This window comes from Amblyraja radiata, chromosome 5, assembly GCF_010909765.2.
Source record: "Amblyraja radiata isolate CabotCenter1 chromosome 5, sAmbRad1.1.pri, whole genome shotgun sequence".
Lineage (NCBI taxonomy): Eukaryota > Metazoa > Chordata > Chondrichthyes > Rajiformes > Rajidae > Amblyraja > Amblyraja radiata.
In genome coordinates this window covers 28,453,734-28,481,288 of record NC_045960.1, presented here as the reverse complement: position 1 = coordinate 28,481,288, position 27,555 = coordinate 28,453,734, and the positions used below count along the sequence as shown (strand labels likewise).

The 27,555-nt window shown below is 44.1% G+C and overlaps 1 protein-coding gene across 4 annotated transcripts in view; it reads left to right on the top strand.

Moving 5' to 3' along the window:
* Nucleotides 1–836: 836 nt before the first annotated feature.
* The window catches only part of cnr1 (cannabinoid receptor 1), a 36,944-nt gene continuing 10,225 nt past the window's right edge, over nucleotides 837–27,555 (top strand). Inside the window, exons 1-2 of one of the 4 annotated variants that reach the window (XM_033020851.1) lie at nucleotides 837–934; nucleotides 2,079–2,197. The gene's annotated coding sequence lies outside the window, so the exon portion shown is untranslated. The other 3 variants (XM_033020852.1, XM_033020850.1, XM_033020849.1) reach the window with 3 other exon arrangements.

Below are 27,555 nucleotides of genomic sequence, written 5' to 3'. Positions count from 1 at the left end.
GCAGATGCTGGTTTCAACCGAAGGTAGACACAAAATGCTGGAGTAGCTCAGCAGGACAGGCAGCATCACTGGAGAGAAGGAACTGGTGACGTTTCGGGTCGAGACTCTTCTTCAGACTCAAAGAGTATTTGTGAGGAGGCGAAGGGAAGGCTCGGAGGCTGCAGTTTAGACAGGGGTGTGCCCGTTTAGACAAAGGTGCGACCGCTTCTTCGCTGGGAGGATGAGTCGCAAATGCATCCTTCCGTTCTATTCTCCACGGTACAACTGATGTTGATAAAGTGGACTCTGGGGGCGGGGGGGGGGGGGGGGGTAGAGTTGAGAGTTAGCAGGGGGGTGGGGGAGGATTGGGTCTTCAATGAGGACTTGGGCAGCGCTATCTATCTTATCTGGGGAACTGCTAATCTATCGATTAATTTTCGCAGGATCTGACAGGACAGGAAGAGAATAGGACTCCGCAGCCTGAAAAATTGTTGCATGCAAATAAAAAGATTGTGTGCGTGTGTGTGCATCTTACAATGCATCCTCCCAACCTGTTAAATGAAACAATCTTTAATAACGCGGCTGAGTTCTTCCGTGATTCCAAAAGGTCCATTTCATGATTTAGAAGGGGAAAAAACACAAGCACAGAAAATACTGGAAACACCCAGCGGGTCAATAAATATCGGCGCAACGGGGAAAGGAGTTAATGTTTCATGCTGGTGACCTTTGAAATGTAGCTGAGATGGCAGTGGTTTGGATTGAATTCAAAGCACAATGGTAATTATGAGGGTTCTGATGCACTCCGGGGAGAGGAGGGTCTGTTTAATAGAAAGGCGCTGTTTTTGGCAAACATTGAACAACAGCCTCCAGGTGTCGGTGTGTATTGTTCTGTCTGGCGGTGCCCAGTGGAATAAAGATCATTATTAATAGCTGGAGGTTGAACTGAGAAACGGCGGTAGGTTTTCTATTAAGTCGCCTTTAGCCAGTGCTTTCATCTGAGGAGACTTGTTTCAGATAACAACAAGCAGTGCGTTGGCCAAAGATCATTCTGACAATGAAAGCACGCCAGTCTGCCGTGCAAATATCCCGTTTATCTTCCCACTTGGCCGTTTGCGCCTCACCTTCTCGCTACTCTGGTGTGTCAGTGCTCCAGGTTCGACCCGAAACCTCACCCATTCCTTCTCTCCAGAGATGCTTCCTGTCCCGCTGAGTTACTCCAGCATGTTGTGTCTGTCTTAATAGTGCTCCCGTACCGTGGTCTTGAGAAAACTTGGACCCGGTGCAGATCCACGTGCGTGCAAAATAACCCATCTTATGAGGTTAGACCGCGGGCGATGGAAGCTGTACCGTGAACGAAGCAGCAAAAGGGTTGGCAATCGGACTGGATGTTGCCAACCACTTTGACCATAGTCCACTCTATTGCCATTTGCTCCTGGTCTCGTCCAGCCCGCTCGCCCGGAGGTCTTTATTTATTCAAAGATCGCCCCTCAGCGATTGAGAATAAAAAATCAAGTGTACGATGTTGAGATCTTCGCGTATCTTTTTAGGTACAGTGGAAGAAATCAAATTGTTTTTAGACAATTCCAAAAAATAAATTTGGGGTTGTTCGAGGAAATACGAGAGAGGTGGATTAGTGAGAGTGGGAGGATGGGGGGTTATTGGTTGGCGGGAACAGGCGATATGTTTTACACATGTGTGCCTCTGTCTGTCAGTGTACAGTCTCTATCCTGCTTCATGGAGCTCCTGGCGCGATGGAGCCGGCGAGCAGCTCCTTGACAGGATGTCAACACGTGATAAGGTGACAAGAGCTTCATAAATGTGCTGGCAAGAGTGAGAGAGGTTGAAAGAGAGAGGGAGGGACGGAGAAGGAGCGAGAGCGAGAGAGAATCCCAGAGAAGGCGCATGTCTGGCGGGGGAGCTGCGTGTTCCCGAGAGAGAGAGAGAGAGAGAGGCAGTAAAGCGAGAGAGTGTGAGTATGGGACAGAGTGAGGCATGTATGGTACTGGCATCACCTCACTGAGTAAATGGAAATCACATCGACCGAGCCCTCCCTGGGAGGCAGCAGCAGTATTAATCCAATCTCCGATTCCTTTCACTAGAGAAATCTCTTGAAGAGGAGGGAGAAAGAGACAGGACAGAAAGTGCTCAACCCAGCTTAACAAAAGAGACCCCGAGCTCAAAACGCCACCCGAACTGCTACCAGAGGATAACATTGAAGGTAAGGTAACGTTACGCCTGGATATTTATATAATTTGAAAGATGGTGACAAGTATCGAACGCCTAAGGTCGCGATTTTCCAAAGATATTGCAACACAGTTTCACTCGTTAAGATGTAGTTAAACGCGTTGCACTTTAACGATCTCTTGGTAATGATTAAAATTGAAGTTAAACTGGTGACGGGCTTGATTTGATTTGAACTGCATGGCTTTCTTTTGTGAATAAATAGCAGTTTCTATTGAACTTTGTCAGCTGAAAATGTAGTTAATTCGCCAAAACCCTTGACCGGGCGAAAAATTGGAAAAGCCCCATCATTTCAAAAATGATCCCACATTGGATCCCTCGCACATTGACTCGCTTTGTGGGCGAATACTCCCTTCGGAGTATGGGGCAGGTGCGAAGAATGCACCACCTTATTTTTTTCCCCCCTTGCCTCCATTACACTGGATGTTTATAATAAACTATTGATTTGGTTCGCGCAACCCTTTGTCCAAGCCGGTTTATAATGGATGGGCACTTGCTGGCCAACTAGTATCAATTGTCATAACCAAAGACTTTTGATCCCATCCAAAGCTCCTCGTATCCCTTCATGTAAAACAAACATGAAAACAGCCCTAAATAAGCGTGTAATGAAGAAAAATATGGAAGGGAAACTTTTGGATGTCATGTCAAAAAGTAACCGCGAGGTCGGATTATAATTAACTTTTAATTTAAAAAAAAAAAGGACTTCGTGGCTTGAGATATTAAGTGTCAGCCAGGTCTGTGTGGATTATCTCCCAATGTACCCTGGTGAATGTGATTAAAAAAACACATTTTTTGTTTGTTTACAAAACTATCGCTTTTAACTGAAGGGAAAAAAACGGGATAATGCCACAAGGAAAAGCATCTCTCGCGTCTAACAATGGTCCCACTCAATACACCTCGCACCTCAAGCACTCTACACCCAAATGCTCCGTGTCTCGCATCACATAATCTGATCTGAGCTATGTTCAGGCAGGCGCTGAATGAGTTGGCGAGCCGCCTATCAGCCTTAATAACACCAAAGAGCGAGGATGAAATCTCAACAACAACAACAACAAAGACACTCACACTCCTGGGTGCCTGACAGCAATTAAAAACTAGTAGATGTTGGTTTAATACCTCTCCTGAAAAACATTTCTCGTTTTAACAATGTAATTATATTTCGTTCCCTTGCAAACAAACGTCAGCTCGCCTTTCTTTGGCTGGGTGTCTGACAGCTCCCACGGGCTGATCCTATGTGTTGTCACGGTTTAGTTCTCTGTAGCACCGACTGTCGTGACCCGGCGCGGCCGATCGTAAGTTGAAAGCACACAACGCATCAAACAATGCCAATAGTGATTTACAAGAATGACACCTTCCACCATTGGCAAATCGGAACGGGTCACGAATCATCCAAATATGGTTATTGCTTTGACTGTGGATGCGCACGTACAACTTGTTTAATCAGGCTGGTGCCAACTCGTACAGAAAGAAGATCGCTGCTGCCAGTTCCACAACCAACTCTACTTCCATAGATATCCAACGCCCGTTGCTTGTACTTCACAGACGACGATGAGAGAGATGTGTCCTTCGCTATTCACAGCGATAATATTTCATTGGGGGGCAGGGGCATGCGGAATGACTGAAAAGCGTGTAATTTAGAGCAGGGTCTTCCACGAAACGCCATGTGAGGAATGAAATCGCTCTTCCACTTCTGCAACTGCCCACCCCCACCAATAACATGTTCTTCCGAGCAACAATCCAAATATTTCGCGTGTGGAAAGGAGCTGCAGATGCTGGTATATACCGATAAATAGATACTAAATGCCGGAGCAATTCAGAGGGCCAGGCAGCATCTCTGGAGGAAAAAGAATAGATGACTATTCGAGTCGGGACCCTTCTCAGGTCTGAAGAAAGGTCCCGAACGGAAACGTCACCCTTCTTTTTTTCTGGGTGAAGGAAGCTGATGCTGCCGGGCCGGCTGAGTTACGCCAGCACATTGTGTCTATAATGTAACTATTTATATGGTTCTGCCTAAACACCACATGCCAATTGCCACAGCTCTTGTTCTATCTTATTGAAATGCTCCGAATCTCTGAATTAAATTAAGTATCCTTTTGCTTATGTTATTTGAAGGAAGCAGAGCATAACTAAACTAAGAACTTCAAGCCACCTAATCTAGTGCTCACCACAACAAGCAATTTGACATAACAAGTGTAACTTCCAACTGGGATGGTTCATCTGCTGGTGTCTGGAGACACAAGATGAATGGTTACGCACCATGCTGGTAGTTTCAGCCGATCACTAATTGATGTTGGAACTATGTGGAGGGAATGGACAGGCGATGTTTCGGGGAAGGACCCATCTTCAAGCTGATGGAGGAGGGGTGAGAAAGCTCGACAAGAGGGGCTGGCAAGTGATAGGTGGATACTGGTGGGGGAGGTCGTTCAAAGGAGACAAAGGGGTGTCAAATAAGGAAAGAAGAGGAGTGAAATGTAAATTGGGAGGGAGGGAGGGATATGGATGGAATGGGACGGGGAGTGAAAAAGGGGATTAAAGGAAATATCGCACTAGCGGATGAGGGAGGAGTGTATTGAGGGGGGAGGAGCAAGATGACTGGGGTGATGAGATGGTGGGGAAGATGGGTGCACACATGGGTGGGAGGTACAGGGGAAAGTGAGGGGAGGGGGTATTGCTTGCAATTGAATAATTCAATATTGATACCATTGGGTTGCAAGCTACCCAAGCACGATATGAGGTACTGTTCTTCCAATATGTATGTATCTGACATTGGAGGAAGCCAAGGATGGTAAGGTTGGTATAGGAGTTCAAAAAGTGAGCAATCAGGAGTTCCAGCAGGCCTTGGTGGTCACTAAGTCAAGGTTTGGTCTCGCTGATGTAGAGGGGACCGCACTGGAAGCAGCAAACGCAATATAAGGTTGGGAGAAATCCTTGTGGATCTCACCTGGAAGGGCTGTTGGGGTTGCAGTTGGGGTCCCTGTATGGAAGTGAAAGAGGAGGCATAGGGACAGGAAAATGCATAAGGAGAGGGCAGGTTGGGTGGGAAGGGATGAGTGAACCAAAGATTTGCAGAGAGCGAGGTGTCTCTGGAAGCTGCAAGGGATTTGCTCTCACTTTATTGCCAACCTGAATGAGTACTCCAAGAATGAGTAGACTGCATTCCAAAGACGTACATTCCAAAGGTTTGTAGGTTAATTGACTTGGTGTAAATGTAAAAAAAAAATGGTCCCTGGTGTCTGTAGGGTAGTGTTAATGTGCAGGGATTGCTGGTCGGTGCGGACTTGATGGGCCGAAGGGCCTGTTTCTGCGCTGTATCTCTAAACTAAACTAAAATAAGTAAATTAAACTATGTGTTGTCCTTTGCATGATATGTGAACTATCAGATCTCTCTGGATGTTAACAATGCCAATTTTCCCATGATACCCTGCTCAACATTTACCATTCAGCCAAGATCATTTATACAGATAATATCATTATGTTACGTCCTTGTTGCTTCTACAAAGAATGCTCAATATATTTGCCTGGACTACAGCAATGACATTGCCTACGAAGTATGTTTTTGCTTGGTATATTAATGGCACATTGAGATTATGAAATGCCCCATGTAAATTCAACACATTCTCTTATGTGGTTCTTTAATTGGAGATATAATGAAGTGCTTTATTTAGCTAGGATTCATGCCTTTGGATGCAAGATGAGCACTTGCCTCTGAATTCCCAATAATAGGCTACTGAGGGTGAGGTTTTCCAATTGTCTAATTAGTGTGTATCCAAGCACGGGCTCAAATTCAAATTGGTAAATAGGGCACATATGATGCCTACATTACATCTTGCTGTAGTGTGTATTTCCTCCTATCTTGTTTCTGCTCCCTCCAAACTCGCATACATCTCCAGTTTCATCTTCTCCAACTTCTTACGGTATTTTCTTGGTTAAGTATTTCTTTACCCATCCGTCCCACTCTCGTTCAATTGCACTTAAAACACTTCACATTTCATTTGTCTTCCTTTAACGCGATCACCAACTTTATTATCGGGTTAATTATGCCACATTCTCATCTCCATTTACTTCTCATAATAATCCTCCTGTTTCAGTCCAGTCTTCCCATTCTAGCTCCTTGGTCATTTCTCGCGCCTTGCTGAATGTATGCTTCCAAATCACCCATTTCTTTCCACTCTGCCGTGTTCTGTCCATTGCATTTCACAACAGCTCCACATTTTGTGCTGTTTTACTGCACTAACAGTCGCTAATTAAATGCAAGTTGTGTTGTGGTTTGCAAAATGTTCTCTTTCTCTAACATTATTTCAGCTCACTGAAGCTTTGTTCACTCCTCCTCTTCGTGAACTGTTTGGTCTAATATTGCATGGAGATCCCCATTTCAACTGTTGCACAAGTGACATATTGAGAAACACTGATTCATCTCCTCCTATTTTCCTGGGTTCCCTTCTTCCTTCGCATACCCCCACGTCTTCTATTTCTTCTGACGTCAGGATGGATCCTCCCTTGTTAATAACTCCTTAACATAACATGAACTGATTCCTTTACTTCCTGCCTGTCCTCTTATACTTGCAACAAGTCAGTAGCCATTCTAAAACCACTGAACCCTTCCTCCATTGACTACCTATTTGCCCATCCCATCCACACTTAACATGCAAGCTTCTCTCTGACCTTCCCCACCAGTCAACTCAATCTTTACCAAAAACGAGAAATGCTGGAAAAATTCATGTATTTTCTTTTTACAGGTCACATTCTCATTGCATTTATAAAGCACTTTGACATTGAATGGGAGTTTAACTATAAAAAAAAATATCAAACCATTGTTAGACTAATATCCATTGAAGGCTGGTGAGGGCATTGGTGACAGGCAAAAGGGATGAAGGAACACACACAGAACACACACAGATGTGCTTATGTTTATGAAATGTCTATCGTTAATCGTCAATGCCGTCTCCAACCATTTCCCTTTCGTTCACTGTCCAAACCCCCCTATAAGCACATTCTATTCACAAGTTCATGGCAGAGGAGCAAAATTAGATCATTCAGCCCATCGAGTCTGCTCTACCATTCACTCAGGGCCAATCTATTTTTGCCTTCTCCCTGCAACCTTTGATGGCTTTACTATCAATCCCTGCTTTAAAGTTGCCTAATGACTTGTCCTCCGCTCCTCAGATTTAACACTTTTGATATGATGCATGGCCTTTCACTGGACTGTGGATCATCCTGCTTTGCCATTTATTTCGTAACTCTGATCCTACCCGTTGAAATCTCTATTCAGATCCCTTTGCTTTTGTCCAACCCTTCTTTAAGGTCATAAGGAATAGGAGTAGAATTAGGCCATTCAGCCCATCATAACCCATTCAGCTTTAAAATCCTTTCCCAGATGTTTTCATTGTTCTTTGCCTTCAGTGTCCCTGCTCGATCTTACTGCTCTTCCCATTCCCAATACAGGGTGTCTGCCAAAAGCATTTGCTTCTTATTGAGATCATTTTGAGACATTTTTTACGTGAGAGGAGGTTGAAGTCAAACAGCACAGAAGGAGACACCAGAAACTGTGGGTGCAAGAATCTTGAGCATAACATAAGTTACTGGAGAACTTCAATGGACAAGGAAGCATCTGGGGAGGGAATGGACAGGCAACAGGTGGTGAATCTCATTCATGAGATGAGGGTTTCGTGAATCCCATGAGTATGCTAGGAATGAAGGAAGTGTATCCACAAAGAATGGAAGAGGTGACACCAGTGGCACTGAAGCACTGGTTCCTGGTAGCCGTGGGTGGCTTCAACTATAGACTCAGGCAGTCCACAAATTCCTGAGTGTCTTAGACTCATAGAGTTATGCAGCAGGGAAACAGGCCATTCGTCCCAACTTGCCCACGCCTTCCAAGATGCCCCCATCTACACTAGTCACACCTGCCCGCGTTTGGCCCACATGCTTCGAAATCATTTCTACCCATAGCGTCAGTGCTCTGAATGAGAGGGCGAAAAAGGGGAAGCTTTAAAAAGGCAACTCTGCTAAAGATGATAAAAGTGATCAGCAAGGGAAGTGGGATTTGAGGAAGTTTTGAGGTGGAACACACACTCATATGGAGCAAAACTGAATCAGGTTGAAGTAGTATATCAGATGCCAACCTACAGTATGTTGGTGGCAGAGGAACTGTTATTTTTAATGGCATAGAACACAGAAACATAGAAAATAGGTGCAGGAGTAGGCCATTTGGCCCTTCGAGCCAGCACCGCCATTCAATATGATCACGGCTGATCATCCAAAATCAGTACCCCGTTCCTGCTTTTTCCCCATACCCCTTGATTCCTTTAGCCCTAAGAGTTAAATCGAACTTAAAGGTAGCGGAGTCAAGGGATATGCGGAGAAGGCAGGAATGGGGTACTGATTGTGGATGATCAGCCATGATCACAGTGAATGGCGGTGCTGGCTCAAAGGGCCGAATGGCCTACTCCTGCACCTATTGTCTATTGTCTTGTAAACTCAAACTTACAAGAGAGAGTTTGTAACTCTCTCTTGCAAACATCCAGTGAATTGGCATCCACTGCCTTCTGTGGCAGAGAATTCCGCAGATTTACAACTCTCTGGGTGAAGAAGTTTTTCCTCATCTCAGTCCAAAATAGCCTATCCCTTATTCTTAAACTGTGACCCCTGGTTCTGGACTCCCCTAAAATGAATATATATAAGATGGGGGTTTGGGGATTGAACAAAAACAATGGACAGGCAACATTTCGGGTCAGGAACCTTCTTCAGACCAGTCAGACTAAAGAAAGGCTGCCGGCCCAAAACATTGCATGTTCATACTCTCCCCAGACACTGAGCTCCTCGAGCACTTTGTGTTTAACACAGAAGGGGGGCTTTTGCCTTATTTGCCTGAAAGGCTGTGTTAGAGAATTATCCAATTAATTCCATCTCATTGCTTGTTCCCCAGTCTTGCAAATGTTTCCTCATTAAACATTTATCCAATTCTGTTCCAAAAGTTATTTTGCATATGTCATTATAGGCCAATGCATACCATTTCATGACAACCCACTACATTGAAAGAAACCTCCTCATCTCTCCCCCATCAACACATTATTTTGCAAATTATACTCCATTTCTTTACACTGGTTACTAACTCACAAAGCAGGCTCTCCATCAAAATCACTCATAATATTGAGAAATGTCTATTAAATCTCTGCATCTCCACAGTAAAGAGGACAATCCAGCTATTTTGGTCTCGTCACAATCCGAGGTTCATCATTGCTCGTTCAAACGTGTTAAATCTCCTCATTATTTCCAGGGCATTGACGTCCTTCCTCAAGTATGTCACTCTAAATCAGATACAATACTCCAACAGATGCTACCAGTGTGTGTAAAAAGTATTGACAGCAAGTCCTGATCACGTTTTGCCCTTCTGCTAAATGGCTAATGTACAGATAATAGATTTGCATCACTATTATTTAATGTTTTGTGCTAAATGTCAGAAGCTATGTCTGTCAAAGATCATGTGTAGGAAGGAACTGCAGATGCTGGTTTAAATTGAAGCTGGACACAAAATGCTGGAGTAACTCAGCGGGACAGGCAGCATATCTGGGAAGAAGGAATGGGTGACATTTCGGGTCGAGACCATCTTCAGTCAGATGTTGCCTGTCCCACTGAGTTACTCCAGCATTTTGTGTCTACCTTCTGTCAGAAATGATATGTTACGAGAAATTGATCCTCAAATACAAAAATAGATTCCATTGAATTTTGAAAGTGGAAGTGCATTGTTGTTGCTATGTATAGCACGTAGGCAATAGATTATTCAGAAGTCTCTAATGCTCAGCATATCTCTTTTAATGAGGTGACGTAATTCAAGGAAGACATATAAGGCGGCACAGTGGTGCAGCGGTAGAGTTGCTGCCATACAGTGCCACAGACCTGGGTTCCATCCTGACCTTGGGTACGGTCGGTATGGAGTTTGTATGTTCTCCCTGTGACCGCGTGCATTTTCCTCCAGGTTCTCCGGTTTCCTCCTACATTAAAAAGACATACAGGTTTGTAGGTTAATTGGCCTTGGTAAAAAGTATAAATTGGCCATAGTGTGTAGGATAGTTCTAGTGTACGGGGCTATTGCTGGTCGGCACAGACTCAGTGGGCTGAAGGGCCTGTTTCCGCGCTGTATCTCTAAAGTCTAGAACATTTCCATTAAGTTCTAGTGTAACTAATTTAAGTAGTACTTTTTTTAATGTTCCCTTTATCACATAAATACACTCAGAAATCTAGTTTCCATGTCCTTTTGTGGGTGTCCTCTGCAACTTAATGAATCTTGTCCATTACCCTTTTACATACTTTCCTCTTTGCTGCCTGGTTCTTTTTCTTGCGCTTGCATACTTAAATCTCATGCTTCTCCAGTTTCCACAGTTCTTTTAGGTCACCGTTATGAGATTCCCTCGCCATAGCTACTGAATGACTGCTGAACATTTTCCGTATCTTCAGTGCCTAGTTTAGATTTCCAACATTGACTGCAGTCTGCTTGTGTTAACGGTGGTCTTATCTGCCTAACAATAATATTACAATTCAGTCTTATGCAATGATACACAGTAAAAACTATTTGGAGCTTTAAAGCTTGAATTTTTCTTAAATTTCCAGACAAACATAGGGTTTAACTGCAGATTTAAAACTGCATGGTGGAATAGTGCCTTACTGCGCTAGCGACCCAGGTTTGATCCTGACTACGGGTACTGTCTGCATGGTGTTTGTACGTTCTCTGCGTGGCCTGCGTGGGTTTTCTCCGAGCTCTTCGCTTTCCTCCCGCACTCCAAAGACATACAGGTTTGTAAGTTAATTAGCTTGGTGTAAATGTAAAATTGTCCCTAGTGTGTGTAGGGTAGTGTAAATGTGTGGGGATCGCTGGTCAACATGGTCTCGGTCAGCTGAAGGGGCCTGTTTTCGCACTGTAACTGTAAACTAAACTAAACTAACTTGCATTGATCTATCGTAGGGCTCAGGAGCCAAGTGGCTGCAGCTCCCTCTGAGGCCATCATTTAGGAACATGAATGTCGTACACAATGATCATCACAGTGTATCTGGTACAGCCTCCAGGAGGCTGCACAGCTCACAGTGCATCATTCAAATGAGATCTCTATTAGTTGAAAGTCACGACACATGCATCCTGTGACACGCGGCTTGTAAGAACAAACTGTTATACATCAGAGTCAAAAAACAAACTGCAGGAGTTCCTCCGGCAGTTTGTTTTCCACTCCAGATTTCAGTATGTGCACTCTCTTGTGTTTGCATTGGAATCTCAGGGTTCAAGTGTGAATGTACATCAACGAGACCAAACGCAGACAGGGCGATCGTTTCGCTGAACACCTCCGCTCAGTCCGCCTTGGCCTACCCGATCTCCCGGTTGCCAAACACTTCAACTCCACTTCCCATTCCCACACTGATCTTTCTGTCCTGGGCCACTGTCACTGCCAAATGCAAATTGGAGGAACAGCACCTCATATTTTGCTTGGGTAGCTTACAATCCAGCGGTATGAAAATTGATTTCTCTAATTTCAAGTAACCCTTGCATTCTCTTTCTCTCTATTACTTCCCCACACTAGATGGCTAATGCCCCTGTCCCACTTGGGAAACCTGAAGGGAAACCTCTGGGGACCTTGCGCCCCACCCAAGGTTTCCGTGCGGTTCCCGGAGGTTCCCGGAGGTTTTTGTCAGTCTCCCTAATGGTCGAAAGTGGTTTCCGCTTCTTCTATGTTCCAGCTATTATTTCAAAAAATTCAAAACCGGCCGCGACTAAAAATAGGTTGCCGTTTTAAAAATCGATAATTTTTTAGTTGAAGCCGGTTGCGATGCTAATTAAAGGTGGTTGCCGGAGGTTGCAGGTGGTTGCCGGAGGTTGCAGGTAGTGAGAGGTAAGACCTCCCAATGCCTGCAACCTCCGGCAACCACCTTCAACTTGCTTTATCTTGCACTAAACATTATTCACGTTATTCCCTTTGTAGTGGCCTGGTCAAGGTCAGGAAAAGACCGGACACCAGGCGGATTCAAAAGAAGCTTTTTAATTCCAGCAGTCCGCGTACACACAACGACACCCTTATCTCTACCCCTAGGGAGTCGTCAGGAAACCCCGTGGCAGACCAACGACCCTGTCCCTCAATCGGCGAGGGGGATGATCCAAGGAGTGGCCTACCCCCCAGGGACCGCCACACCTTTATCGTTTATCTGTACACTGTGGATGACTCGATTGTAATCATGTACTGGCTTTCCACTGACTGGTCAGCACGCAACAAAAGCTTTTCACTGCCCCTTGGTACACGTGATGATAAACTAAACTAAACTAAACTAAGCTAAACTCAAAGAAGGGTCTCGACCCAAAACGTCACCTATTTCTTTTTCTTGAGGAATAACCTTTTCACCTAGAGAGTTGTGATTCAGTGGAATTCTCTGCCACGAGAGAGTTAAATAAATCAAGGGATATGTGGAAAAAGCCGGAACGGGGTACTAATTTTGTGTGTAGACAAAAATGCTGGAGAAACTCAGCGGGTGAGGCACCATCTATGGAGCGAAGGAAATAGGCAACGTTTCGGGTCAAACCCCTTATTCAGTCTGAAGAATGGTTTCGACCCGAAACATTGCCTATTTCCTTCGCTCCATAGATGCTGCCTCATCCGCTGAGTTTCTCCAACATTTTTGTCTATCTTCGATTTTCCAGCATCTGCAGTTCCTTCTTAAACATACTAATTTTGTATGATTAGCCATGATCACATTGAATGGCGGTGCTGGCTCGAAGGGACAAATGGCCTACTCCTATGCCTATTTTCTATGTTCCCAGAGATGCTGCCTGACCCACTGAGTTACTCCAGCATTTTGTGTCTATCTTCAATGTACTTTAGGTAATTATCAGCTGCACATTGAGTGACACCGGAGGAATCTTGGCTAGCGCTCTGACAATTAATGCATATGTCTTCTGTTACACAATATGGTGCTGCATTTGTACTGCAGACAAATCATCAGTTTGCCCCTCTCCCTCCCCTAATGAAGGGCGACCTCTAGTGATGGCAGCACAAGCATAGTTGCAAAACAGCAAGCAGCAGATTCAATTTGCACAGGATGCAGATATTGATGGTTCCTGTCTATGCTCTGGATTACACATTAGGCAAAATTGCCTATGTCCCTAAGGCACATAAGTAGTATTGTATTTTACAGAATTAATTTTATTATTAGAACGGTTTATGTTTCTAACTGAGAATTTACATTTACGTTGTCTTCCAAGATGCCGCATAGTTTTCTTATTTGGTTAATGTAGGTTCTTTCTTTTTTTCTTGTAATATTTGGAATGAGTTACAGTTACGTACTTGGATTATGGATTATGAGTTTGCCTTTGGTTTAGTTTAGTTTTGAGATACAGCGTGAAAGAAGGCCCTTCGCCCCACCGAGTCCACGCCAATCAGCAGCCACCCCGTACATTAGTTTCCCCTACACATAAGGGACAATTTACAGAAGCCGATGAATCTACTAACATGCACGTCTTTAGAATGTGGGAGGAAACCGGAGCACCCGGAGAAAACCCACGCAGTCACAGGAAGAGCGTACAAACTCTGTACAGACGGAACCCATGGTCAGGATCAAACCTGGGTCTCTAGTGTGGTAAGGCAGCAACTCTAACCGCTGCACCACTGTGCCACCCCTTTTAATGTAGAAAGGATCACCACACTCTCTAATGCAGAACCAACACTTCATCCTCTGTTATATCAACCATCTTGCCAGTAACCATGTTCTTGCAGTACAATAGAAGACAAAACTCCACCCAACCAGTGGAAAACTTGCTCAGGTATGTCTGATTCACAAAATACGAAGGCAGTCTGGATAAACACCAGTTTCTCAAGGGCGTTTAGTAAGGGGTAATAAATCAAGGCCTTACTAATATTCCTATGTCTTTCATAATGAGCACAGAAAAACGCACATCATTAACTTTTGCTTGACAACAGCTCATCAGATGAGCTGGAACACATAGATTTTTATTGCTGATCTGATCAATGTTTTTTGCTGTCTGTTTTGCTGTCTCTCTCTTCATTCCTTACCATGTATAGTACACCATGTACATTACAGCATGCCACTCCCACCATTCCCATTTTCAGCTCACACTGTCTACCCTGGCTAATGAGGAAGGGAAACTGACTGTTAACAGCATAATCAATATTGTTCTTTAAGAACATAAGTGCATAAACAGCAGAAGCAGGAGTGGACTATTTAGTTCCTCCAGCCTACTCCACCATTCAATAAGATTATGATTTATTTTAATGTCGATCGTCTGTATTATCCAGGGATCCTTTAATTCCCTTATTATCCAAAAAGCTAACAATTGGTCTTTAAAATGTGCCGCCTCCACAGCCTTCATAGTAGATAATTCTGTTGACTCTTTACCTCTGGTGGGGAAAAAAAATATCTCAATCCTTAATGGATGCCCCTTCACTCTGAAACATAATCCCTGTAACTATCCTGTTAAAATCCTGTGAGAATTGTATATGTTTCAATGAGATCACCTCTCATTCTTCCAATCTTACAGGCCTGGTCTGTCTATTTTGTCCACGCGGCAAAAAATATCCCAGAAATCAAGTTAGTGAATAAAAAATAAAGACACAGAATGCTGGAGTAACGCAGCGGGTCAGGCAGCATCTCGGGGAAGATGGATTGGTGACGTTTCGTGTCAGGACCCTTCTTCAGACTGATCTTTGTTGCACTCTCCCGGTTATTGGGTGGACCTTTATAGTTTAAATGATCAGACTTACACATAACATTGCAAGTGGGGTATGACAAGGACTCGGGTTAATTATCTCTTCCGTATACAGTGGAATTACATTTGCCAACTTCCAGATTCTTGCTGCAAGAGTGGTTTATGGTAACTGAGTCTGGGAGTTTCTTCCTGCCATATGGAAATGTAGATTATTTATTACTTTAATCCTCCTGTTGACCACACATGGAAGCCCATTAGAAATAGACCAGAGGCCATATGGTGCTTATATAATTCTGCATGTAGAATACTTTCCCAGTCACAGGCCATTTCCTTCATTCCTTTGTCTGGATTATTTTCTTGAAGATATTCAACGCCTGGCAGGAAGGCGCTGTCAGGAGTGGTGGAGGAAGCAGATACGGGAGTGGCATTTAGGAGGGTTTTACATCGGCACATGAAAACCTAGGGAATGAAGAGATATAAATCACATGCAAGCTGAAGAGATTGGTTTAATTAGCATCATGTTCAACACAGACGTCATGGGCTGAAGTGTCTGTTCCTCAGCAGTATTGTTCTGTGTTCTAACTGGGCCAATGAGCCATGAAATAGCAGATGGAGTTGAATTCAGCATAGCATCTTTGCTAAGAGAAAACAGGGCAGGACTTAAATAGCAAATGGTGCGGCCCTGGGGATTCATAGAGTCATACAGCAAGGAAACACTACAGTCCCTTGCCCATTCTGACCAAGATACCCATCCACTTTCTAATCCACGTGCCTGTGCAAACATCTTTTAATTGTTGTGATAGTGCCTGCCTCAACTACCTCCTCAGGCAGCTTGTTCCATATACTGTTGTAGAGGTGCACATTTATAATTGCATGAAGGTGGCAGGCTGGTGAAGGAGGTTTCGGGCACACTTGTCTTCATTGGTCTGAGTATTGAGTACAACGGTTGGGACACAAGGAACTGCAGATGCTGGCATCTTGATAAAACACAAAAATGCTCAAGTAACTCAATAGGTCAGGTGGCTAAGATAGACACAAAGTGTTGGAGTAACTCAGTGGGACGAGCAGCATCTCTGGAGAAAAAGGATGGGTGATGTTTCGGGTCGGAACCCTTCTTCAGACTGCAAGTAGAGGGGAGGCGGTGGGGGGAGTGTGAGGCCAGAGAAGACCAGGACCAATCAGGGCTGACAACAAGTGACCTCAGGCAGGGTGGAGCCCTGGTAGGACCATTGCTGGCTAGAGAAGGTGTGATCTCAAGAAGGATACAATGTAGTGCAATGTAGAACTGGTTCAAAGACTAGGGTAGAGGAAGGGAGCAAGGTGGGAGAGGAGAGGACATCTATGCAGGGGATGGACAGGCAACATTTTGGGTTGAGATCCTTCTTCAGACCGAAGAGAACTGGGACAAAGCCTGGGACAAAGTCCTGACCCGAAACGTCACCTATCCATGTTCCCCAGAGATGCTGCCTGACCCTCTGAGTTACTCCGGCACTTTGAGTTTAAAAAAATAATTAATTAACTTGATTTCTGGGATCTTTTATGCTGTGTGGAGAAAATAGACAGTGAGGGGTGGATGGGTGGACAAGGACTGGAGAAGAAAAGTGTCCAATAAGAAGAGGAGAGGAGTGAAATGTAAAACCAGAGGGACGGATTTAGGTGGAAACATAAAAACATAGAAAATAGGTGCAGCAGTAGGCCATCCGGTCCTTCGAGCCAGCACCGCCATTCAATATGATCATGGCTGATCATCCAAAATCAGTACCCCGTTCCTGCTTTCTCCCCATATCCCTTGATTCTGTTAGCCCTAAGAGCTCTATCTAACTCTCTCTTGAATACATCCAGTGAATTGGCCTCCACTGCCTTCTGTGTCAGAGAATTCCACAGATTCACAACTCTCTGGGTGAAAAGGTTTTTCCTCATCTAAGTTCTAAATGGCCTACCCCTTATTCTTAAACTGTAATAATAATAATAATAATACATTTTATTTTTGGGCGCCTTTCAGACATCTCAAGGACACCTTACATAGATTAACAGGAATAAAAAACATATAATCAGAATAAAATAAATAAAAAAGACATCACAGAAACACAAATTAAAAACAGAATTCAGTTCAAAAACAAAAAATCTAAAGCTAAAGCGCACCAGCGTCCACTCTCCCTTCACAACAGCCATCTTGGACAAAGACTAACAGGATTACGTACAGACAAAAAAATCATCCCCCCACAATGGATACCACTGTGGGGGAAGGCACAATGTCCAGTCCCCATCCCCAGTTCACCCAAAGTTCCTGCATCTAACCTGTCCAATCCCTTAAGAATTTTATTTGGAACAAGGAGGAAATGGGGACGGGTGAGCGATAGTGGAAGAAATGTTTGCGCACAGGCAAGAGAGGAAGAAAGTGTTACTTAGAAATGGAGAATTCAATGTTCATTGTGAGTAATTTTGGGCCAAATATCTCAGGAAGGATGTTGGAGAGGGTCCAGAGGAAGTTTACAAGAATGATCCCAGGAATAATCAGGTTAACATATGATGACTGAAGGCACTGGGCCTCTACTCGTTGGAGTTTATAAGGATGAGGGGACACCTCATTGAAACTTTCCGAATAGCGAAAGGCCTGGATAGAGTGGATGTGGAGAGGATGTTTCCACTAGTGGGAGAGTCCATAGCCTCAGAATAAAAGGACATACTTTTGGAAAGGAGATGAGGAGGAATTTATTTAGGCAGAGGGTGGTGAATCTGTGGAATTTTACTTCGGAGTCACTTTAAGTGACTACGTGAAGATCCCGCCAGCACGCGTGCGCGACATTGCGCCTCACGCAGTGCAACAGCGACGGGCGGGGGTGGAGCGCTCCCGTGGGGAAAAATTCCAACAAGCCATGGGTAAACAGCGGTTCCAGGACCGCAGGCTGTGAGGAACTAGGAAGGTTCCGGCAGCCGACAGCCGGGTACGACGGGTGCAGGCTGAGCCCAGCACCGCGAGCTGTATACCTGGAAACAACACAGCGGGCTGCAGGCAGGCAGGAGTCGGTACAGCCGATAGACTCAGGGAGTCCGGCCAGAAGGACGCACTGCCTAAGGGCAGTGAAAGAGACCGTTGGCGTGGTTACTAAGGTCCACTTACCGACTCCAAGCTGAATCCAGCGCCATGAGTCGTACAACTCAAAGCAGCGCAGTAGGCTGGAGGCAAAGCCCTGCAGCATTCAGCCCGGCCGATCATACTCATCTGAGTCCGGCCGAAGAGGCGCGCTGCCCGAATGCAGCAGAGGTCCGCCCGTGACTTGCTCCGGGAGATGGAGCAAGCTCACTATGGGATTCTTCGCACTTCCACAACAGCACCTTATCGAGGGCTGTAAAACAATGCATCGCCCTCGATAGAGGAATGCATTGTGGATCAGGCCTGAGCTGGTCCGGAAGAAGGAGATGTGGCTGAAGAAAACGGCAGTGTGCAGGGGGTGCAGAATCCTAAGGTGCTACTGGGAGTGATCACCAAAATTACGGATCAACGAAAAGTACCATTACAAACCAGGCTGGCGGCCACCATCGACAACCTGTACTTCCATCTTCTGCAGGAACAGGCAACAAAATTACGCAGAAGTATAGGCCTCCTGTGAACTTTACTTCATTTTAAAAATGCCTGCAGCAAACAATGCGATCTGGGGGTACAGTTGGACTGGCATAAAAACCCAGGAGGTCAAACTACAGAAGATTTCAAAACTTCTGACAGCGGGCATATCATTGGTTGCTCGCCCAGATGATGGTACAGAGAAAAGCTCGACGAAGAGATTAAAGCCGTCGGGCTCATAACAGCGTCATCAGCAACGACAGCACCCCTATGCATCCACCAGCAGGTATCAACACCAGGATGCTGGTGAAAGCATGAGGGCCGCGCAGCACCACGAAGGTCCTTTTAGGCCAAGGCCCAGAGCGACCCTCATGGAAAACGTGCCAACCCCGCACTCTGGCGCCTCTTCCGCAGAAGAGGCAGAAATTGAAGAAAGGGACGTACCACCGGCAACCAGGTAAGTAGGTGGATCTGGTTCCTTCCAGAACACAAAGGTGTATGACCTGTACTAACAGGGGGAATATTACACTTGTTTTGGGAGACATGGAGGCATCATTGTCGATACCTAAAATTTAACTGGATGGGGAAACAATGGCAGGGCATAGCATTGCCTAATGGGCTAACTTCAGCCCCAAGACTTTTCACCAAGATATTAAAAAGGGCCTTGGCAATATTAGAAACAAAAACATATTGTCATGGCATATCTTGATGATATATCATTTGTGGGGAAAAACCCTGGATCTAGCTAAATCAGCAGTTTTAGCTACCAAACATAGGGTGAAACTCTGGGGTCATCTCCATCCAGATAAATCTAAGTCGACGGCATCCACAACTGGACTTTCTGGGATTTACAATTAACGTTATCCATATGTCTGTAACATTGGCAAAGAGTAAAGCAGGCTTGGATAAACCTACAAAATAATTAATTACTAAAAACACTGGTGTTGGGTGCATTTTATGGGCTAAAAGCCTACCGCTAACAATGCACCATCAGCATGTCCGCCCACGAATTGATAATATCACAGTGGTGGCATATATTAATCATATGGGAGAAAAGATCTATACCATGTGTCAATCTGGCCAATATATTTGGCTATGGTGTGTTAACATACATATTTGGCTATCAGCAAACTTACCTACCAGGTAAGCTCAATACTGAGCCACACACCAGGTCATGAAAATTCAATGACAACATCGAATGACTGTTGGACCACAAAAAAGTTGCTGATATTACCAAAAGAGGGACACCAGATATCGATCCATTTGCATCTAGACCCAATCATCAGTTACCAACATATGCCGCTTGTGAACCACACTTGGGGCAGCAGCAATGGACGTTACTCACTTAATGCGGAATAATTGTTTACAATGTTTTTCCCTCCTGCCTCATCAGTCGGATCCTAAGCAAAAACACATATGGAATCAACATCAAGTGTCTTGAAAGTACCTGATTGGCCTACACAGCCATGGATCCCTGTGGTCTCGGACATAGTCCACCATGCTAGATCCGGGCTGGCGGACAGGGCCATGAGCATAATCACGGTGGCCTATCAAGAACCAACAAGGGCTGGTGTAGCGTATAATACAGCTACAACCACCAACGTCCTGGGAATTCCTATCCAGCCTTCATGTAGATGAAGGACTGAGCTGCAGTACTATAATTATGCAGGAGTGCCCTGTCAGCTTGCTGGTGGCAGGCGCCACGACAACTCTCCTTGGGATCTCACCCTCTAGTTGTCAAACTTATGAGGATTATTTTCAACACCAACCCTCTTAGAGGGAAGTACTCCCAGATCTGGGATGTCAGTGTTGTACTAACATTGCTAGGGGCACCAGCAATGTCCCTGTCCCTGGGGGGGGGGGGGGGGGGGGGGGGGGGGGGGGGGCTGACATTTAAAAACAGTATGCTGATAGTACTGGTCTCAGCTCTAGGGGTCCAGTTTCTACATAAACTGAGACTGGGATAAATTATGGCATCTCCAGAAAAGATAGCTTCGCATATTAGAGCTTGTTAAACAAGATAGACCATGATCATCAGGACAAAATTTGGAATTCCAGATATACCCAACTGACACCCGACTATGTGTAATGACACACCTTCTATTATACCTTAAAACTACTAAAACTTAAGAGGAAGTAAATTAGCACTATGGGCAGCCATAAACAGCCTAATGGCCGGGTATCAGCACTAACCATCGCTAGATGGCTCAGACAGGCTTGGGAGCTGCTGGGGTGGATATTGACATCTTAAGTTTCTATCCACATGGGCAACAGCAACACCGGCAGCTAGAGACAAGGAAGTGCCTATGGACCATATCCTGGCTACAGCAGGATGGTCAAGAGAAAGACCTTCCAATTCTTTATAATAAGCCAATAACCAAACCTGCGGTATTGCAGAATCAAGTTTGAATTCTGCAATATATTTAGCCCTAGGGAGGATTATTTTGTTAAAATAAATTGTTATTGCCTGAATTGGATGCATGTCTGAATACAATAACATACTTCCTCCCTTGAATGACTTCGGCGGTGAGTGAAGCATGGACTGTTCCACGGCTTGAAATCACAGAGCTTTAAAATCTTCACGTAGTCACTCACGTGACATTTTAAAGCTCTGTGATTTCAAGCCGTGGAACTTAAATAAGGCAGCTGTGACTCTTGAGGTTAAATGTGCCTATAGTAAGATTAAACGAGAACTTACCAGTTTGAAGTTTGATCTTTATTTTATGAGGAGTTACGATGAGGGATTACGTGCCCTCCGCTCCCGCCCTCAATTATAAAGGTCAACTGGTATCTTAGTTCTCCTTGTCTTTACTATGTTTACTTCAATTACTATTTTCTGTGATTCCACACCGCTGCTTTGAAGTATGTCGCGCACGCGTGCTGGCGGGGTCTTCACGTAATCCCTCATCGTAACTCCTCATAAAATAAAGATCAAACTTCAAACTGGTAAGTTCTCGTTTAATCTTACTATTCATTGCCACAGACAGCAGTCATTGGGTATTTTTAATGTGCAGATTGAGAGATTGTTGATTAGTAAGGGTATCAGAGGTTATGGGGAGAAGGCAGGACAATGGAGTTGAGAGGGAAAGGTAGATCAGCCATGATTGAATGGTGGAGTAGACATGATAGGCCAAATGGCCTAATTCTGCTAATACAAATTATGAACTTATGAGCTCATACCATTGGGTTGTAAGCTACCCAAGCGGAATATGAGGTGCTGTTCCTCCTGTTTGAGCGCTGGATTTGTGATGTTATGTTACAGTACAGGACAAGGGTAAGGTCACAATTGGATTATAGTGTACACTTCTGTCGGCCTGCTATAGCAAGGGTGCCATTAAGCTGGAAAAGGTTCAATAACAAATTATGAGGATGTTACCAGATCTGGCCAGTTTGAGTTCTAGGGAGAGGCGGGACAGGCTCTAGAGTATGAGGGAGAAGGTGACTGTACAGAAGTTTATACCATCATGATGTACACAGACAAAGTGAATATTCTCAGTATTTTCCCCAGGGTAGTGGAGTCTAATCTGGAGGAGGCAGCTTTAAAATGAGGGTGGAAAGATTTAAGACCTAAGAGACATTTTCTTTCATACGGTGTGTACATGGAATAAGCTGCCAGAGGAAGTGGTAGAGGCAGCTACAATGACAATGAAAATACACTTTTAATGTGATAAGTGATAGGAGTGGATTAGGCCATTCGGCCCATCAAGTCTACTCCGCGATAGGATGTGGAGGGAAATAGGCAAGCAGCAGGCAAGTGGAAAGGTTCTTGGCAAGGCAACTCGGTGGGACGCGTTGTGCTGAAGGGCTGTTTCTGTGCTGTATGCTGCTTTGTGATCCTATGAATCTATTACAAGAGGGAGCGCAGGTACAAATCTAGTAGGTTCCCCAAAGCACCAGAACATTCCATTTATTTTTTTCTGAAACGTGCCATAAAATAGTAGAGAACTGGACATGGTTGAGGAAATAAATTATCCAAATGTTTTTACTTTGCGACATATCACTCTTCAGCATTCCCCCAGTGTGCACTTGGTTATCGGACTAGGCTGTGGGCGCCACAATGTATGGATTTTATCCCACAGCTCTGCGACAGCAATGCTATCAAACTGACATATAGTAAATTGCATTTACTATTCACTGCCGCATTTCAAGTCAGACTCGGATTTACTGATATTAATTTCTTGCTGTAGCGAGAGTATGCAATCCGTATTAAACAATCTTATTAGTAATTCCTTGCTGGTTTACAAGTTTTAACAAGGTTGTTCTCTAGATCTTGGGTTTGATCCACTTTCCTATTAATATTCTTCATCCATCGAGATCGAGGAATCTTTCCCATTCCCCAGTCTGGTTGATTGCAGAGTACAAAATTGCTCTATTAATATTATACCGTCTATGGCCATCCACCTTAGCTGTTCATTTCTGTTCTGCAGTCACACCGATGCTTTTTGAAAATCAAACCTCTCAACAGCTAAGGCCGCATGGTGGAGCAGCGGTAGAGTTGCTGCCTTAAGGGCCTGTCCCACTTACTCCATTTTTTCGGCACCTGCCAGCACCTGTCATAGTCGCAGCAGGTCGCCGAAAATTTTTAACATGTTGAAAATTCAGCGGCGACCAGAAAAAGGTACGACTCTTTGGGTGACTACTCACGACCAAACAGGCATCATCACGACCACACAGGTGACAGGTGACGCCTATATGGCCATGAGTGGTCATCCAAAAAGTCGTACCTTTTTCTGGTCGCCGCTGGATTTTCAACATGTCGAAAATTTTCGCCGACCTGCTGCCACAATGACGGGTGCAGGCAGTCGCCGAAAAAATCGCTTAAGTGGGACAGGCCGGAGTGTCAGAGCCGGATTCGATCCCCAATACGGGTGCTGTCTGTACGGAGTTTGCACGTTCTCCCCATGACCATGTGGGGTTTTTCTGGGTGCTCTGGTTTCCTCCCACACTCCAAAGATGTGCAGGTTTGTAGGTTAATTGGCTGTAAATTGGTGTAAATTGTCCCTAGTGTGTGTAGGGTGGTGTTCAGGGATCGCTGGTCAGCACGAACTCGGTGGGCTGAAGGGCCTGTTTCCACACTGTATCTCTAAACTAAACTAAATTAAGCTACTGCAATTCCCTCAACTACCATGGAGTTCCAAAATCATCAAAAAAAATACCAATATTCTACCAGAGCTGTGACAATGATGAGGCTCTAATTCCAACACAGCCTCACGAGGCATTGCCAGAAGAATAGACTGGGGTCACAATAAGAAAATGCTCTGTCTTGATTTGTTTCTGAATAAGGTGCTTTCTATTAGAGTCATAGAGTCTTACAGTGTGGAAACAGACCCTTTGGCCCAACCTGCCAGCACCGGCCAACATATCCCATCTACACTAGTTCCACCTGTCTGTGTTTGGCCCATATCCCTCTAAAGCTCTCGATGCTTGCAGAACATTCAGATTCAGATTCAGAAAACTTTATTGTCTGTCGTAACAGAAAATCTTCTTTGACGTGGCTCAACATACAACCAGGACAATGTACTGATAAGCAGTCATACAACACAGATTTCTGCGAGCACACACAGTGTGTATAGATCTTAAAAACAAGTATACAGATTAAAAACTGTAAAAATAGACAAGATAAAAGTTGTGGATACGTGTAAAGTGACAGTGTGTCAGGGTTAATTTGTCCATTGTTCATTTTTTATTTAAGCTGTTTATGGCAATGGGTATGAATGAGTTTTTGTGGATGTTTTTCTTGGATAGGGGGACTTTATATCGGCGGCCTGATGGCAGAAGTTGGAAGGACTTGTGCAGGGGGTGGGTGGGATCCTGTGTAATGAGGTTGGCTTTCCTTTTAACTGCCTGGGTGTGGAGTACTGATAATTGTGGAGTACTGATAAATACTGACATCCACATAATACCAGGTGGGTCATTTGTGCTCTGTCAACTCTTTGACACATGGCGAAGAGCACAGAATGCCATTGGTTTTAACATAAAGAAAACAAGTGTAAATTGAAGCTCAAGTGTATGGCAGCGTATTATCAGCTGCCAAATTAGTGCTGAATCAAGGGGAAGGGGGAATTATACTCTGCAATAAAACACACGAGTTTGGGCTGACACTAGGTTGACACACTTTTGCAACCACCCCCTATGCACTATTTGCAGACAATTTACAGATTCCAATTAACGTACAAACCCACGCATGCCTGAGATGTGGGAGGAAACCGGAGCGCCCGGATGAAACCCACGCGGTCACAGGGAGAACGTGCAAACTCCACACAGATAGCACCCAAGGTCTGGATCGAACCAGGATCTCAGTCACTCTGAGGCAACAGCTCTACCAGCTGCAACACGTCGCCACTCTTCAATTCCTAAGATCCCTTAATTTCTTTGGATGCAAAATCTTTACAGCCAACATAGCAAGCGTACAGAAACAAAGAACTGCAGATGCTGGTTTATACCAAAGATAGACACAAAGTGCTGGAGTAACTCAGCGGGCATGCAGCATCTCTGGAGAAAAAGGATGGGTGACGTTTTGTGTTCGGACCCCTCTTCAGTAGGAGTACGTCTTATTACAAGGGTATGTTGGCTGCATTTGAACAGGATTGCCCATAATCTGATAGCACATTCACAACTTGTAATTTAGCAAATGTTGAAGTCTGCGGCATCTCATCTATACCATGTACTTACAGACTTAATGCTCAGTTGAAAAATTACCATTTCAACCATGGAAATGAAATATTGCATTCCATTTTTCCTAAAGGCAGTGTTGACTATATTTTTGCATATTGATACTTCAGTGGACTAACCTTCATTATCTTCAATATGAGGTGTTTGTGATTAATTGTAAGATGCCCACAGCCTTTCAGCTCGACAGAAATCAAGCTCATTGCTGAATATCGCTTATGCCATTCAGGCAGAGCTATTGGTCTTTGCTTTCTATTCTGGCAAGTGTGTTCGTTTCTTGGTTATTACTAGAGCCAGGATTTTGCCATAAATGCCATGTGCCTTTTCATGCCTTTTTTGATGATTTCACCAGGATAATGCCTTTTTCATGATCGAGTGCCTAAATCAGCCTTTTTTTGCCGTTTTGCTAAAAGGATGTGCTATTTTCTCTAGTTGTACCGTGATTACAATGAAGTTTTCTATGTTAACACGTTAATATTAATTTTTTTTTAACGTGTTAACATAGTATAACTTACAAGAAAATTTCCACCACTAGGCGAAACTGGGGGCGCCACCGTCGGTCGTTCATTCGTTCATGCCGCTGCCCGCTGTGTCTGTTTTCTCCAAGATCTATTTAAGAAAGAACTGCAGATGCTGGAAAAATTGAAGGTAGACAAAAAATGCTGGAGAAACTCAGCGGGTGAGTCAGGCAGAGAAGGAATAAGCGACATTTTGGGTCAAGACCCTTTTTCAGACTGATGGGGGGGGGGAAGAAAGGAAGCGGCGGTTACAGTAGGACTAGAAGGAGAGCTGGGAAGGGGGAGGGGGAGGAGGGAGAAGACAAGGGCTATCTAAAATAGAGAAGTCAATGTTGATACCACTGGGGTGTAGACTACCCAAGCGAAATACCCAAGCTTGTCTCCTCACTACATTTACTGCTGGCTCCAGTCACAAATCTGAGTTTTCGAGTGATCTGTTCAAGGCATTCATTGATGATGGAATTCCACTGTGGAAATTGGAAAATAAATCTCTCAGAGGTTTTTTAGAGAAATACACAGGAACCTATACCAAGCGAGTCAACATTACGGAAAAATTATGTTGATAGCAATTTCAACATTGTTGTGCAGAAAATTAGAGTTGAAGTTGCATGCAACAAAATATGGATCTCAATAGACAAGACAACCGATGCTGTGAGGAGATATGTTGCCAATGTGGTCATCGGTACACTGGAGGCAGGTCAACCATCAAAGAAGTATTTGTTGACATTGGAAGTATTGGAGAAGTCAAACAGCTCCACTATTGCTCAGTTGTTTATATCTTCACGCTGTACTTTGGCAAGAGGGTATAAAACATGAGAATGTTCTTGTTTGTTACCGATGCAGCTCCATACATGAAAAAAGCTGCTCATGCTCTTAAAATTTGATTTAAGGACTTCATAGAATTGCCAAGTACATAAGTAGCTTGTTTCCAAATGTCGATCGCCTAGTTTCCAATTTGAGGAAGAAAATCTTCCTCAAAGCACTGCAGTTGTTCAAGGAAATGGCACCCGAGATTCCGCTAACTCATCAGCCCGTTTTGATTAGGGTGGGGTACATGGCTCTCTGCTGTACTCCACTATGCTGCAAATTTTGAAAAGATAAAATAAATCGTCATCTGTTTGGAAGAAGAATGTACTCCAGTCAGGATCGTCAGTGAAATCATGCAGAAAAAGTCTTCCAATTTGCTTCCAATTTTGCAAACTTCCCACAAACTATCAATTCCCTTGAGAAATGTGGCGAAACATTAGTGAATAACTTGCAGGTTTTCAACAAAGTAACTAACGATATTCGTAAAATTCCTGCCGATGTAGGTAAAGACATGCAAGGAAAATGTGAGAGAGTGATTTTAGCTAACAAAGATCTTGAAGGAATACAAAACATAGCTAAAGTTCTCAAAGGTAGTTGTAATGCACAAGATATTGACATGAATATAGAGTCTGTAGCTTGTTTTGGGTATGCACCAGTGACCTCAGCTGAGGTAGAAATAAGTTTTTCACAACTGAAGCATATTCTGTCTGACAGACGGCATAGTTTAACACAAGATAATTTGAAAAAAATGCTAGCAATTAAATGCAACCAGGCAACTTTGGTCATTTAATGTAATATACCGTAATATTATAATTTTTGTAACCATATTTTGGTGGTGGAAATACATGCCTTTTTATGCCTTTTTTGACAATAAATGTCTTTTTGTGCCTTTTTTGTAATTTTATTATGCCTTTTTGCCGATTTCAGAGTTTTTTAGTGCCTAAACGTCCTGGCTCTAGTTATTACCTTCTGATTTTTAAGACCTAGTTTAAATTCAGCCAATGCTGATGGATGGTGAAGATTCATTATGTAATGAGATTGAGTCACACAAAATTGCCTTTACCTCAGCCCTGATTTGACAC